General features: G+C 39.9%; 2 protein-coding genes across 6 annotated transcripts in view; one reads left to right on the top strand and one right to left on the bottom strand.

Annotated features, from left to right (window-relative positions):
- CMSS1 (cms1 ribosomal small subunit homolog (yeast)) overlaps positions 1-16412 on the bottom strand; it is a 378236-nt gene that overhangs the window by 323807 nt on the left and 38017 nt on the right. The gene's annotated exons all lie outside the window — the stretch shown is intronic.
- The window catches only part of FILIP1L (filamin A interacting protein 1 like), a 317446-nt gene that overhangs the window by 269088 nt on the left and 31946 nt on the right, over positions 1-16412 (top strand). The window lies entirely within an intron of this gene.

Consider the following 16412-nt stretch of genomic DNA (forward strand, 5'->3'; position numbering starts at 1 on the left):
CCCAGATAGATGGCTTAAAAAAAGCACATTCCAAAAACTCATACCTTTGTTCACTTTTAGTGGGTGTACATGTGACTGAAACAATCTTTCACCATGTATTATATTAGAAGAGAGAGACTGAAAAATGCAGTGGAACACTGAATTTTAAGGAAACAAAAAACCTTACTTTGATACACAGTAACCACCTGTGTAACAAAATCTTTGATTCTGCTATTCAGTAGTAAAACTATAAGAGAGAGCTTATTAGGATAAATCAGGGAAACTCAACCCCCAGCCTGTGGGCCAGATCCCCAGACCTGTGGGGAGCCCCATGGGGTGTAGCCCTATGCACTAGATTTGGCATGGAGGGCAGCATGAGGTCCAAACCCAATATTCAGAACCCCAGAGCCTAATCCTGGGACACAGGTCACATAGGGACAGCACAGGGCTCATCTTAAAGGTATCAAGCAGACTTTAGTCAAATTTAAAATCCTCTTTTGAAATAAAACAAAATTGTTCCTTGAATAGTATCAACTTTAGTTGCTGACTTCAGGCTATTACCCCATGACTTACTCTTAACACAGTTATCCTTAACACAGAAGATAATAAAAAAGCAGAAAAGCAACAGTACTTTACTCAGAAATAAGAGCACCTGAATGGAGTTCTAACAGCTGTTTACTGACTTCACACTTTTGGTTGCTTTGCCTTAAAACGTTCTTGAATGACTCTGGATCAATATGGCATCAGATTCTACTGAAACCGGAACAGATACAATTGCTAAATACACACACTGCCAGGTCCCACATATTTGGACTGGGGGAAGAATAATTCAGCAACTTCCAAGGGCTGGAACAGATCATAGAGAAAAACAGTTTCCCGAAAACCCAGGAACCTAGCCAGCTAGAACTTCAAAAATCACCATCATAAACACCTTGATTTCTACCTGAAAGCAAACTGATGTCTTTGAAGAGTTAATAACATGAATCTTGAAGTTTACATTGAAAAACTTTTTTCAATTTTTTTATTTTGCGCTGGGTATAACTTCAAAGTAGTCTTGATAGGTATACTTGATGCCATGCACTGCCAACAAATCAGTCTGGAGGACTAAAATAAAGGACAACTAAGCCGGGTCCACACTAGAGTGAAATGGATGCACTCACATTTTCCGTTATTGCTGAAGTGACTTATAGTTCACTCACAAATCAAAGTCAGAAGGTCATAAAGTATTCGTTTTACTGCAAATACTATTCTTACCTATTTTTTAATTTTATAAAGCTAGATATGCAATCCTAATCCTAATAATGTTTTTTGTTTATAAAAGGCTCAGTTGTGGGATTTAAGAACATTTATCACCACAACATTTATAGCAAGTTATGGTTATGGTAACAATTAGGGTTGGTACTTTCTGCCACAAACATTGTGTTAAATACATCAAACTACATCAAACAAAAATCACTGCACCCACTGGGACTAATTCCCACATCAATGTGCATATCAAAAGTATTGCCTTAGTGCAAGTAATCACTGTGATCTCACAGTTGTCCCCAGGAAGTACAGCAGCCTGCTACTAATTACTAGAACAGCTCTCATTTTAGCTAAATGGCAGATGCCTCAATTTTAGTGCCAAGGGTCTAAGGTTCTACCCCTGCGGGTGGTGGATGACGTTGTTACATCCAGAGCATACAGCAGATATGTAGACATGACTGAAAACGTGGCTCCAGACATTTATTTCTATATAATACACGTGAAGATTATTTTAAAGAACATCTAGTTCCTGAAAATGTTGTGGGAAAGTGACATTTATGTCTAACCATTCTCCTCTGAGTAACATAATGTGTTATTGTTGGCAAGGGGCCATTCTCAAAAAGTCATCCTAAAAAAAAACAACTAATTTAAAGGGGTAGAAAATGTACATATGGGGTACTTGCATAATTATCCACAATGCTGGTCAAGGTACCTGTTCCTGGTGAATCACAGAAAGACTAAACAATGCAGTAAGGGACAAATATGAGACTTTATATTATGCTATTGTACAAGAAACAGAAGAATCAACAAACAACATGTGCTGTAACCACCCAGTGGTTCCATATTTGTGACATTCTTTATCTAAAGACTGAATAATAACACAATGAAAACTGCGCAAGCATGGCTTAAAGGAGGGATGCCTCATGCCTTATGGCAGTGTTTCCCAACCAGTGTGTCATCAGAAATGAACAGATGTGCCACAGAATTTTGCCATAGCAATGAGCTACAATGAGTTCATAAGTATGAGGATGGGGAATACCTTAACAGGTGTGCCGTGAAAAAATTCTATTAATACAAGTGTGCCTTCGGCTGGAAAAGATTGGGAAATACTGCCTTATGGAACCAATATTTGGGGCTTCACTGAAGACTTTAGCAACCAGACTTCTGTTCAGTGGAAAACAGATTTGGCAAGTCAACCTTTTGCTCATTTAAATCAGTCTGGTTGGAATACAAAGATAAAATTAGGGTTTTGCTCCTCTGGCATCTTCACTGTTTTCAGAAACAGTGTTTAACAAAACATCAAAAGTGTTCTGGCTAACATCATTTGAAATATGGTACTGTACCCACTAAAATCAGTGGGGCTGCCACTCACACAAGCAAGGCCTGGAAGTTCCAACAACTATTGTTTAGCCTTCGAGTGAAGAATACAGGCAAAAATATTAGAACCAAGTTATACACACACACACACACATCTCGACAAAAATCTATGGCCAACATTTAAACAGAACAGAGATGGGGACCAAGATATAATACTTTTTTCTTCATACCTAAACTTAACAGTTTGCAAAATAATACAATGCTAGTTAATAGTTATGCATGACGGGCTCTAGGATCTGAAATTTTAAAATACAAACAAATTTGGGTCAGAGACTTTAGAATTCTGACCTTGAACAGCTACTGAAACTTACCAGGGCCTCAGTTTTGAATGTCTGTACATGTGGCTCTGGGTAGGGTTTTATACCGGGAGAACAAACCTAGTAGAATTCTCTCAGATTATCTGAATGTGTGTATGCAGCCACAGATAATGTTTTTGCACATGAATTGTTACATATCTAATCAGCAATAAATAAAACCATACAGAAACACTGGGACCTGTTTACTGGGTAATATTTTTTTATTGTAAAAAAAATTAAGTATTTGATTACCAAGGTGTAAGATATTAGCTCCTCTTCTAGCCTTGCTACAAACTCTTTTACCTGAGCAAATCTCTCTCTATCTTAATTTTTTCATCTGCAAAAAATGAAAAATAGCAACTTTCTTTCCCACACAGTTTTTAGAAAATGTGCTGTATTAATTTTGTAGAGTGCTTTGAGATGCTGAAGGAAAGCATTATCAAAATATCATTATGAAAAGATGCTGAACTATCACAATTAGTTCTTGCTACAAATTTCACTCACAGTGTTACAGCAGCAGTGTGCATAATTATACTGATACCACCACAGGGAGGGCGGTCCTTATACACCTGCCCATGGAGAAAATTTAACAAGAATTCAAAAGACAAATAACATTCTTCTTCATCTTCCTGGTTTTGAATAATTTGTAATATCAGCAATTTGACAGTATTCAGTATCAGTTAGTGGAGAGAGTTTTCAGCAGTGACACTCAAAACATAAAAGAAAAAAAGAGATTTAATAAATGATATAATTTTCTGTGTAGACTCAGCTGGGTAAAGTCCTATTTAGTGACTGATACACACTCAATCTGAAAAAGCCTGATTAAAAAATTCATAGCATATGCAACGGTATGTACCATAGTTTGAACAACCGCAATATTTAACATTTTAAAATGACTTTTTCTATCATTCATTCTCAAAATGAACCCATCAGGTCCAAATTACTGCCCATTTCAATAAGATGGATGCTCATAGATGCAGAGTGTTAATGGCTCAAAGCAAGGAGGGGAGACAGAGACAGAGACAGAACCTGGATGAGAACTCAGAAGTTCTTGCCTCAGTCTTGCTGCTCTGACCACTATCCCACATCTCTCATGGTTCATCTTTCCATTTCCTTTTGTAAGTGCTCCAACTGTAAAACTATAATTTCCTGCCTGACGTAAATTTGAACAGTTCCAAATTCTGATGTTGCATCTGAAATTACTTGCTTTATTTCTGGCATTTTAAACAGTTTGCTTGCAAAGAGGCAGATGGAAAAAAGGATGCTCTATAGTAACTAGGAAAAAAAAAAAAAATCAGCCAACAAAATGAGTCTTGTTCAGGTGGTACTCCAACACTAATTGTTCACAGTTCTATTTAAAACCTATAGCAAAAGAGGAAATCAGACTTCAGAACAAAAAGAAATCAGTATTCACACTGCAAGCACAAGTATATGCCCCTGAAATATGAACAGTAATAGAAGTTGACTTTAACATCAAAAGATGACTCAAATAGCTGCTAAATCCAGGAAGAGGGGGAGGAAAAAAGGCAGCTTCGTTTCGAAATGTAACATATCAGAACAATACAGCTCAGAACTCATAGAGCCATGCTTTCCAACAGCTGCATTCTGTGGGAGTTTTTCAAGGCTAAACCCAAGTAAAACTCATTACTGTAGTCTGGTCAGTACAAAGCTCACTTGTAGCTGTTTTTCAGATGAGCATTTGATCAAATTTTCAAGAAACAAAAAACCCGAAAAACTTTTAATGTGGCACCCACATGATTTTGCACCCACCATAATAACTTTTAGTATCTGAAACTACCACCCCTATAAGAGATTATAAGTAAAAATCATGGGGGTTTTTTGTTTTGGTTTGGTTTTTTGCAGAATGTAAACCAAAACCACTTACTGTATGGATTTGAGACCATGTTTATTCAAGTCAACCATTTTCCATTTTGTTGTTGGTCAGTTCAACTTCTACCACACACATCAGCATTGTTGGGTACTGCTATGGTGGAGGAGTTCCTGGGAACACATTTGCTAAAGCCCTTCAAAAGGGCAGATAAGCATTAAATGAAGAAGTGACAGGCAATTGTGGACCAAAAAAAAAAAAAAAAAGAGGGGAAAAAAACTGGGGAGACCGAGTAGATTCAGGCATGTTTTCTGTTAATGTTCTTAGGCCCACCGGAGTATCTGTTATAAAGATCAATAGAAGAACAAATGCTTAATAACCACCCTTAGTAGAAACAGTCTTTAAAGACGCTACTTAGCAGGCATGCTCCATTTCTTCAGCTGACTGTCTGTGATTCTGTATCATTGTCAGCTTTCAGGTGACAGCTATCAGAAGACTGAAATGTTGTAGAATTAGTAAGAGCACTGATAGACATGCAGCTGTCCATGCTAACTCATGATGCTTCACAGAAAGCACCAAGAGTTCCAGAACACATCCCCCAACCCAACCCAACAGACATTCTCATTATGTTGCAGGGTTGGGGACTGAGCTCCACTTTGAAGCCAATCCAGGAGGAAATGGCTGTCTGCAGCCTCTCTCCCCTAGCTCCTCCCCTCCGGTGCTGTCTGCAGGACAGGAAGTTTTAAGCTGCGGTTTGCCCAGGCGGAACTGGAGGGACAGCGCATGGACTGGACCCTGCCTAAGGTGCGGGGCTCCAATCCACACTCACAACCCTCCAACTCAGGCTGGGCAAACCCCAGCCCAGAGCTCCCTCCCCTCCCTTCTCCCCCTCCCTTCCTGCAAACAGCACCAGGTATGGGGCTGGACTGCATTAGCCCAGCCCTGATCGATGCAAGGACAGACAGAAGTTAATGAATGTACTCCTCGTTGGAGTGCCTTCATCTGAACCTTCATTACACAAGGGTTAATTTGTCATAAGATCAGGCACTTTTAAAGCACTCTTTAGCTGTGCACTTCTGTCAGGGCACAGCTGTAGTGCACTTTCAAGTGACTGATTATGCAATAAATATCACTTTTGTTAGCACCCTAAGCATATAGGAAAAAAAATCAAATTATTTCCCCCTTTAGAAACATAATTGGCAACTTTGCCAACTGACTTATACCTCTATACAATGATTAGGAGTAAAGCTTCTCTCTCTATGCATGTGTTTTTAATTCTGATTGTTTAAATGTACCCTAAAAGATCTACTGCGAAATAGACATTGTGTCAGGCCATTGTTCACCTGGGTAATCTCCACTGAACACCCAGAAAGCAAGAACTGTTGTTGGTAATTTAGGAGCTTACACTCTTTCCCTGAAGCAATACAGAACTGGAACTACTGATACAGGGTGATGGGCTTTAAAAACATTTTTTCCTTGTATGAACATACTAAGTAGCTGCACACAAAAGTAGGTATCACAGATAAATTCCAACTAAGTGACTACATTCTGGTTCCCTACACTCTGCAGATTTGAACAGACAAAAGATTACTTCCTGCCTGGAACTATTAAGTTTCAGCTGAGTTGGCAGCTCAGTTCATTTGTATAGGAATTTGTGAAAATTTGAAGCAAAGCAATTTGGGATTGTGAGCATGCAGTAAAAAGGCAATTAATTCTCAGTGGACAGTATGTTTCATGGTGAGGATGCCCATTTTAAATTAAATTTCTTTACCTGCACTTTTTCTTGAATGTGCTATCTTTGCAACTGACCTACCATTGGTTTTCTTTTAGCTCGCATTTAGGCTTTTAAACATTTTTTTTTTAGAAGACATAAAATACTGAGAAATGCAACTTAACAATAAACTGTTACAATTCTATTGGGAAATGCCAGCTGGGCCAAATAAGGCCAACAGATTACATAACTGCCATAGTATGCTGTTGCTTTTTTAATTTCAAAAGCCTTTGACTTTCTTTACAGCAGGAAAAAAAGGAAGCATCAATAAAGATAACAAAGAGACTATAAACATAGGCATGACGTATTCATCAAAATCATACATCAGTAGTAAGGATTGCAAGGTGGGGAAAGATATGTATACCCATCCTGAGAATGGAAGCTAAATAGTAAAACCAAATGTTACTGACAAATGCCAAAGGAGGCAAAAAGACTGGTTATCTCCTTAGGAGAAATACCTAATTGTATTGGTGAAAAAAATTAAACCAATTAGTTGGATTAATCAGAAGTGATATTCTTCCTTAGTTAAAGGCCAGACCTTATCTAGTTACCGGGAAGAATCTCTCAGATTGAATTACTTCATCTAACTTTTCTTATTCACATTGTATGAGGGAATTCCAATTACAAGTCCTCATGTTGAAACTTGAGTGCTTTTTGAGTACTTATTGAGTGCTTTTCTAAAAATATATTCAAGATTTATAAATAATAATAAAAAACTAAGTGTACGCATACTTTTCAAAATGAAGCCAGAATACAAAATGCTCTTTAAAGAAAAAGGAAGACAAAAGAACCCTATTAAAAGTCAAGAATTACCAAATGTTAGGTACTTAAAGTATTGTCATATCTATAGAATGATGCAGTTAGCTATGTTAGTCTGAAATCAAGCAGAAGACAGGGAAGACCTACACCGTGTAGAGTAACCAAGGTGCCTGAGCGCGCGTGCATACAACATAAGCTTTTGTCATCTGAAGCTCAGTTCATTAGATACTTGTGCAATGATGTAGATGTAAAGCAACACAGTGCCCAGTATATCCATACATACATATATATATAAATAAAATCTACTTTGGTTAATCTAAGGTGTCCTAATCTACCCTAGTCTAATCTACCCTGCCTTCTACTTGATTTGAGACTAACATGGCTAACTGTGTCTCTCTGCTCATAGATAACACCACACTCAGCCAAATAAAATGAACAGCAATCAGCCAGCATATGAGACAGCATCTGAAAAAAATGAGCTTTAGCTCATGAAGGCTTGTGCTATATCTCCAAAGTAGATATACATATGTACATACATACACACACATATATATATATGTATGTCTGCTCTGGGTAGTCTTTAAGGTGCAAATCTACCTTGTCTTCTACATATCTATAGAATGAGCAGAACCAAATTGCACCAGAGCTGTGTCACTATTTTAGAGAGGGGTGTCAAGCTTAACATTTGCAGAGACCAATTTCCATTATGTTCCAGAAAACTTGGCGTTTCCTATGGCTCCCTGTACAGAATTCTTCAGCTTATATTTTACTCTTACTAGTTTTTTTTAAATGAGTATGTCACCCAACTAAATATGGAGAGACAGAAAAGTAGACACACACAAAAGATTAAAAATAAGGAATCTCAGCCTTGCCACAAATCCCCTAATTTCTTATAACAACATTTTAAAGCAAAAACATTTCTCTACAATCCCACATTTCTGATCAAACAAAACCAATGTAACTCAGTACCTTTGAGCAGTGGAAAAACCCATTTACAAAGCCATCATATGATACCATAAGGCATCATGTGCTGTTTGCAGGAAGCATATAGTCATATGATACTAAATATAAGTGTGTTATCTAACCAATGAGCATGAGGATATGGCAAACAAGAGGAAATACTTGATCATATGTATGGATTCCAACAAGCTATAATAAGTGCACTATAAAAAGCAAATAGGGTGTACAAATGAAAATTAAGGATGACAAATATGATTTCTCAGAGAACAAACAGGCAACTGGTATTGCATGCAAGTGTAAAAATAAACTACAATAAGGTTATAACAGAAGTGTTGAAGAACAGCAGTAACTGCTTTGACTCTGTTTAACTGCTTCACATTCATATCTATAAAAACAGCTTCCAAAGCCTTTTTTTTCCTGGACTGGATTCAGTAAGTCTTATTGTGGTCCTGTGAGATAAAGACTTGCAATGGTCTGTGAAAGCTTTATCTATATGATGCATCTATCTTCATCTAAGACGTTATTGCATCTATCTTCATCTAAGACGTTATTACATTCTTATTTATGAAATACAATTGGAAAGCAAAATAATTAAAATATTTAACCAAATTGGACAGTCCATTTCTATTGACAGTTTCCCATTCTTCACATGTGGTAAATCTGCTCTATCTCCAGTAACATGCATTTTTGTCCCATAAAGAGACACCCAGCAGGTTAATCTCGTCTTTAAAAAATAAAATTTGTTATGTTATGAATACAACTTAGATTATTGAAAACTCAACATTTTACAAGACCAGGTTTACTCTCCACTTTTTATAATGCTTATAAGACTAGACCAGAAGGGCAAAAAGTAAATGCAGACTTACCACCACATGCAGTACTTGGAAAAATTTCCAAAAGAAGCAGCACACTGCCCAGTAGGCAGTCAGGTCTTCATCCTAAAATGAGCTCCAAGTGATGAGACCCCTGCAGAGTGCCCTGGGGTCCACCCACACTGAACTCACTGTAGGATTAACATCTCAGTGCTTGCAAAGATGAATTTTCAATCTGAATACTGAAAACTAACTAGCTAGTTTCATCTTGTTAGTTTTATTTAGGGGCTACCTAGCATTATCATGGAATGTCTGAATTGCAAACAGGGAAAGGGAATGCTCATACCCAGCAGAAACATCTATGATGCCTACATGCAAATTCTGCAGTCTAAGCAAGAAATAAATCACAGCAGCTATTTAATTTGAAAGAAGCATACAAATGGTATGCTGCAAGTCAAAACAAATAAATCAATACAATGAAGCAATACATTAGGTTCATATTCATCCTCCTAGAATCTCTTTCCAAAAAACAGACACAACTGTCATAAGATTATAGCTGTCAAGAAATACTGGACATTACCAAAATATTTCCGCATCCATTTAATTATTTATGCAAACTTCTCTAAAAAACATACTAGATAAAAATCAAAATCCAGTGGAAGTAAATATGGAAAATTTTCACACTATCCCAAGTGTAAGAACATTATTTTTAGAAAGAAATTTCAGCAAGGCAAACAAGAAACTGATGCGTTTCATATTTGTATTTTTGTACTTTGTTTTCTAGTTTGGCAATTATCAACTGTATAAACAGTAAAATGTTATGGACTCACATACATTATTTAGATATTGAATGTTCTCCCTGCATTTGGTGCTTTCTAAATGCAAGGAAAGTTATAAGGTGCATAGTTAATAAAAAATGAATGATAGGTAAGTGAACAGGATTTAACATGCAAGTAAAGGGATCTGGATGAGATTAAGTATATGTATTACTGTGACACAACCAGGGTACATTTCACCTTCAGGGGAGTCCTTCAGTCCCAAAACCTCCAATGTCTGCTGTTTGACCACTGAAAAGAAAGTGACATTTGCCAAGGGGCCAACTTCTTGATCCAGTCCATTTAAGCTCCATCAGTCCCACTGCCAACTTTGCCAGCTTTTAGCGGAAGAGATTCTACCAGATTAAAGCATTACACCTTTTATTCACTTTGTGTAAGAAACCACAGATCCTTGTCCCCACGGAAGTAACCAGCCTGTATAGCCAAATGCTCTGAAATCATGCTTACCATTGACATTTGGTAAGGTACAAGAAATGACCAAAAGATTTATTACATAAACAAGAAATCACAAAGCAGTGACCCTACATTCAGACAGACAGATGAAAACAAAACAAAACTATAAGAACTATAAGAATCTTACCCACCACACCTTCTAGAATGCAGCTATTGGCTCTGACCAGGGGTTGGCAACCTAGGGCCCATGGGCCAGATCTGGCCCACAAAGCCACAGGATCCAGCCAGTGGACTTAGCGCTTCAGTGAGGGGCTTCAGCTGCAGGTGCTCTTCCTGGGCTGCCACAGAGACAGGCAGCGGCAACGGTCAGGTCCTACTACCATCCTGTCCACCTCTGACCCAGGGTGGGTTGTTCTGGCTTACAGTGGGGAAAGCTTTCTGCAAGCAGCTTGTCAGCCTGCACTATCCAACTTACCCACTACCCTCCTCCCGAGGTAGAAGGCTAAATCACCCAAGCCCAGAGATCCTTAGGCCAAAAACTTACTCCCGTGACATTCTCAAGTGCCTACTCTTATCTGCTCATCTACATTCTTCTACAGAATTCTCAGGGGGCACATGCATATTATGAATAATGTTTCCTCCCCTCCACTATGTGCATCTGTTTGACAGGTTAGGTCTCACTGATCCACTTATATATAGGAAATATTTACATCCTTTTACACAAATCAGATATCCTTAGTTATCAATTATTTCAGAAAGGTCTTCTGCCTTGGAAATATAAACCTCCACTGTTTGTGTGTAAGCCTATGCACGGTCATCTCAAATATGAATTCTCAGCAATTATGTCTCAGATATGTAAATAGTATTGTCAGGAGACAAACACTTCTTAACTTAATCCTTATCATAGTACCCAATCCCAGTCAAATTACATAAATACAGAAACATTTAATTAAACGTTGTTGTTCATATAAGCATGAAAAAAATAAAACTAAATGCAGCTTAACAATAGCTACAAATAGGAACTAAACTTTATGGTTTTTACACACGTGCTCTGGGAGTGGGGAGACAAGGGCTGCCACTAAAAACTGCCAGTGGGGACACTAACTAAAGCTTATTAAATGCACCCCCGTCACCACTTTTTAGCATGGGGATGATGATACACGTGATGCTCCAGTCTGCTGGCGCACAGTAATTATGCTCCAGCAGACTCAATTAATTGAGTCTGCTCCAACACACTGTAATTACAGTGCATCGGAGCAGCCTCTTTGCAGGTGTATAGGTACCCTAAGTTAGGAAATCCAATTCAGGAAAATATCTATGTATGAAGTGCCACACAGGTAGATTTGTGACAATTACACAATCTTGTTTCTGGGAAGGAGGGAGGGAGCTGCAACTGCTCTGTTTAACATGTTATACACCCCTCCCCTCTGTCACATTCCACATAAGTAAGTCACCTTGCCATTCTCCCACCCCAGCTTCTAGCCTCTAGCCCAGGAGTGGGCAAAATACAGTTTGTGGGCCACGTCCAAACTACTAGGCAATTTCACCTGGCCCACGGGCATCCAGCAATTAACTGTAACCCCTCCAAGTCCACATGCCTCACTCCCATCCTCATATGTGGAAGGGGCCCAGCCCAGCCAGGAGGCTGCTTCCGGATGGGCTGCTGTTCCCACTGCTACAGCTGCCAGGGGACCTGCTCAGTTTCCCCAGCCTCCACTGGCTCCTCCTTGTCTCCCTGCTGCAGCACTCACTCTGAGTAGCAGGTAGGGAAGCAGTGAGGGCAGGGGAGCTGCAGCTGGACAGGGACAGGGAGCATGGCACCGCAGCTGGTGGGAGCACGGAGCCCATGCACAGAGGGGTGACAGGGGTGTAGAGCTAGGATGGGGCAGAGTGGTGGGGGTGGGATCTCCCCATTCCTCTCATATACTCCCTTCATGGCACACAACACACACCACTGGCAGCAGCAGCAGGCAGAGGCCCTCGGGATGCTCATGGCCTGTGCAGGCACTGCCATCTGGCGCTGCACAGCTATGGTCCAAGCTGTGCAAAGCAGTAAGCAGCATACCCAGGTTGGCTCGCCTCTATCGTGCAGCACTCCCCATGGTGCACGTGCAGCTGCTTTCCCCAGTGCCGCCACAGAAGCAGGGGGTGGGGCTCTTCACCACTTCCGGCAAGAGTTCTGGCAGCTGCATGTGATGGCAGGCAGCAGGGGAGGCAGCCAACCTCATTGCACAGGGCTTTCCCTGGGGGCACACAAGTGCTGGGAGCTGCACATGTGCTGCAGGGAGCCCTGCACGATACAGGCAGGCTGGCCTGGGTAAGTTTCTTGCTGCCATGTGCAGCTCTGGCCAGAGCCATACAGCGCTGGGCAGTAGCACCTGTGTGGGCCACGAGCACCCCAAGGGCCTTTGCCTGCTGCTGCCAGTGGCGGGGACTGTGCACCATGGGGGGGAATGCAGGGAGCTCCCCACACCCTCCCTCACACCCCACAAACCCTACACACACGCACCCTGCCTCCACAAACCCTTCACACACACACACCTCATAACTTACCTTACATCCCCCCCCACACAGCCATCCTCTCACAATCCCCCACACCCCACCATACACACACCCACAGACACCTCCAACCACCTCTCACACACAATATACAAAAGTAAGACTATTCTGAACTATACCCACACACGCACCACAAACACAAATCATGACAAAATGATTCTTTGTAATAATATTAAAATATGCTATAGTAGGTGTTGACTTTTAGCATACGATTTAGTTTTATTCTGGTTCAAAGATGGCAAACCCGCCCCCTGCCAAAAGAAGTACTTCCAGGGGCAAGGGAGGGATGGTGGCAAAGGTTAGGGGTTATGGGCAGGACTTCTGGTCCCAAGATGGTGACCAGAGAGTGAAGCTCCTGTCAAGGGGTAGGGCTACCCTTGCAGCCCTTGACAGCACACCAAAACTCATTAAGAAGCCCTCCAACAAAAATAGCTGCCCACCTGTGCTCAAGCTACAGCTCCTTCTCTCCCAGTATTCACCAGCCCTAATCTATGCAGATGAGGATTTCATCCATGGGATAAATTAAATAGATGAACAGATGGCTTAGGCCTCTATCAAAAAAGTATTTTCAGCATCTACTAAAAGACAAACTAGAGAAGTGGAGAGGGAAGTGACAGTTAAAATACCAGCTCCCAACTCTCCCTAATTATCAGAGTGATATCACAACTTGCCCACATGGGAAGTTATTCCTAATTCACAATTCCTGATTAACTCCCTATGTGCTCTTACTCTGGAATAAGCCTAATATATTCTGAATCAGTTCAATGTATTCTGATTAAGCTCATTTGAAACATGCCTTATTAGTTCCAGAATCAAAGCATCCACATGGGCAGCTAATCAGAAATAGCTATAAAATTCCTTTAACTAACTACCTTGTATAGTAGACAGACCCATAGTGACAGAACACAAAATGGAAATCAAGAACAAGAACACATTCTTACACATTATAAAACGATATACTATATCTTAAGAGTACATAAAGGAGTTTAGGTAAAAGGACTAGTTCCGTTCCTTAGATGCGTTTGTGGCAGCTGCTGGTGGCCCCAAGATCCTTCACTTTGAGCTATACAATAAGGAAACCATAAAGTAAAAAAAAAAAATTCAAAAACAGACTTCTTAGCTGGCTGCCTTGCAGCAACTCTCTGCTCTGCGCACGAGATCACTATCAAGTAACATGACCAGAGGAACTTTTTCTAAATGTTGCTGAATATGAATATATGGATTAAAAAGTATCAAAAGCCAACACAAAATATTGAGTATATAAATATTATGAAAGAAAAGTAATTGTGTGGGTGTTTATATTAGTTGGGGTCCTGTTTAATTAATGATAGTTCTGGGTTTGTTTTTTTTATTATTCACATTCCAACTTTCATAGCAAAGAAAATTCCTTTTTCTCAATACTGGCTCCTGAAATACACTCTGTATTACCCGAGTTAGCTTTACACTGAAATGATTTTATGCTTGTCATTATAAATTCAAAGTGATGGATTTGAACATTCAGATACACCTGCTTTTTATTCTAGTTAGGTTTCTAAAATTCCATCTTTCTTTAAGTGAAGGATGAGGTTTTCAATGTCTGGAGGAATCCCTTCTAAATTTTCAAAAGGCCTAGAGACAGTCACCAAAGAATCCTTTCACAGTTATGCAGTGAGCCAGGGCAAGGACCAATAACATAGAATCATAGGAAAGTAGGGCTGGAAGGGACCTTCAGAAGTCATCTATTTTCACTCTCTTCATGAGGCAGGAGGCATCATCCCTGCCCAGGCTATCCTGTACAAATCCATGGTCTAACCTATTAGCAAAACATAGTTAGTTTTGTTCAGATTTTCATGCACTGAAGACCTGATCAACACTCGTGACTCAGGCCCAGACCCAGACTTAAGTGTTTTGTCAAATCAAGATTCAAGTACTTTACTTTAATGAACTGTCTGCAAGGGCTTGGGGGTTACTGTTATAGCAAAGAGTGAGGATACAAACTGGAAGCACATGTGGTGCACACACTAGAAAGATTTGAAGTGACCTACTCAGCCAAGAGCAAATACATATATATTTTTTTAATCTGTTACCTATTTTGCATTATAATAATTACCGTAGAGCATCCATGAGCAAATCAAAATGTTTTACTAATTTGTGGACAACCCCATCCCCTAGAAATTGACATTTAAGGGAAAGCAAGAGTTCAAACATTTTCATTTACTGCTTTAACTTAATTTAGTTCATAGAGGGCATGTCTACACAAGACACTAACTGCGCAGCAGCCTGATAATACTGTGCAGTAGCGTCGCATAGCACAAACTGTGCCGAGACGCTGCAGCGCAGTAGTATTAAGCTACTGTGTAGCAGTGTCACTTAAAAGGCGTTCACATTTATTTAGTACTTTCTTATACAAGTACAAATAAACGTGCAATAACCATTGAGCAGTAGCATCCTGCATAGACGCACCCAGACAGGTTTTAAAGTACCAATTAATTTGGGTGTTACTCCCTCATCCTGCTAATCATTGAAAAAAAAGAATTACAAGATAATGAAACAAGTTGGTCAAATAAAATGAAAACTATTAGTCTGTGCCTATTCTGCAGATATTATTTTAAGACAGCTAACCTCACCCATATGTAAGAGCTGAGTAAGTCCAAATGAAATTGCTAGTTATGCTTCTGTTATGATTTTGTATCTATAGTAACATTAAATCATCAGCCAAACTTCACTACTAAAGCACTCAAGGGCAGAGGTAGGAAGGACAGGAAATTTTACACTGAAGAGAACACAAATACAAGTTATAACATACTTGCAGGCATTACTTGCAGTAATATAATATACTTGCAGTTATAAGTAGACATACATGCATACACAGACAGACACATGCGCACGCACACACACACACGTGTGTACTATATCTTCCCTGAATTTCCTGCCATCCTTGGCACCTTTCCATAACACTTTACCTTATCAACCCTACTTCATCTCTCAAAGCACATTTGGCAAACCTCTCCCTCCTGCAGGCATCTTTAAATGTCTACTTCCCAGGCACATTAGTTTGCTCTATAAAGAATTTGGGGCTAAATAATAGCTTCCTTAAATAGTTTTCCATAGCTGATTGTTACAACTCATGCTGCACAATTCACATATAAAGTGCTTCACTGCCACAGTGATGAGCTTTTGAAGGATAAATAGCTCATGGGTGATGGACTGGTGGAAGATTTTGTATTCAGTTTCAGAAACCTCCACCCAATACCACTATCAAAAGTGACCGAGCATCTTACACAAGTAGCGGTGGCTTTCTCCTACTAGACAGGAAATCTAGGTTCTATCTCTACCAAACAAGCAGCAGGCAGTAGCAAACTGTATCCCAAGGAGTATGAGTTCCAAGCCACTCAGCACTCAAAGAGCTGCACAGATGAGAGTACTTGCCAGCTCTATGAATAAAAAACACGGTTGCAATATGAACTTCGGAGATCACAAGGCCACAAAAGTGGAACACTAAGTGCTCTGAGAGAACAAAGGACTTCACTTGGGGGAAGAGATGTTGTACAGCAACAAAAGTTGAAAAAGCAAGGCAGTGTGACACCTTAGAGACTAGCTGGTTCAGAGAGGCATGAG

The sequence above is a fragment of the Crocodylus porosus genome, unplaced genomic scaffold (genome assembly GCF_001723895.1).
Source record: "Crocodylus porosus isolate Cpor-Errol unplaced genomic scaffold, CroPor_comp1, whole genome shotgun sequence".
NCBI lineage: Eukaryota > Metazoa > Chordata > Crocodylia > Crocodylidae > Crocodylus > Crocodylus porosus.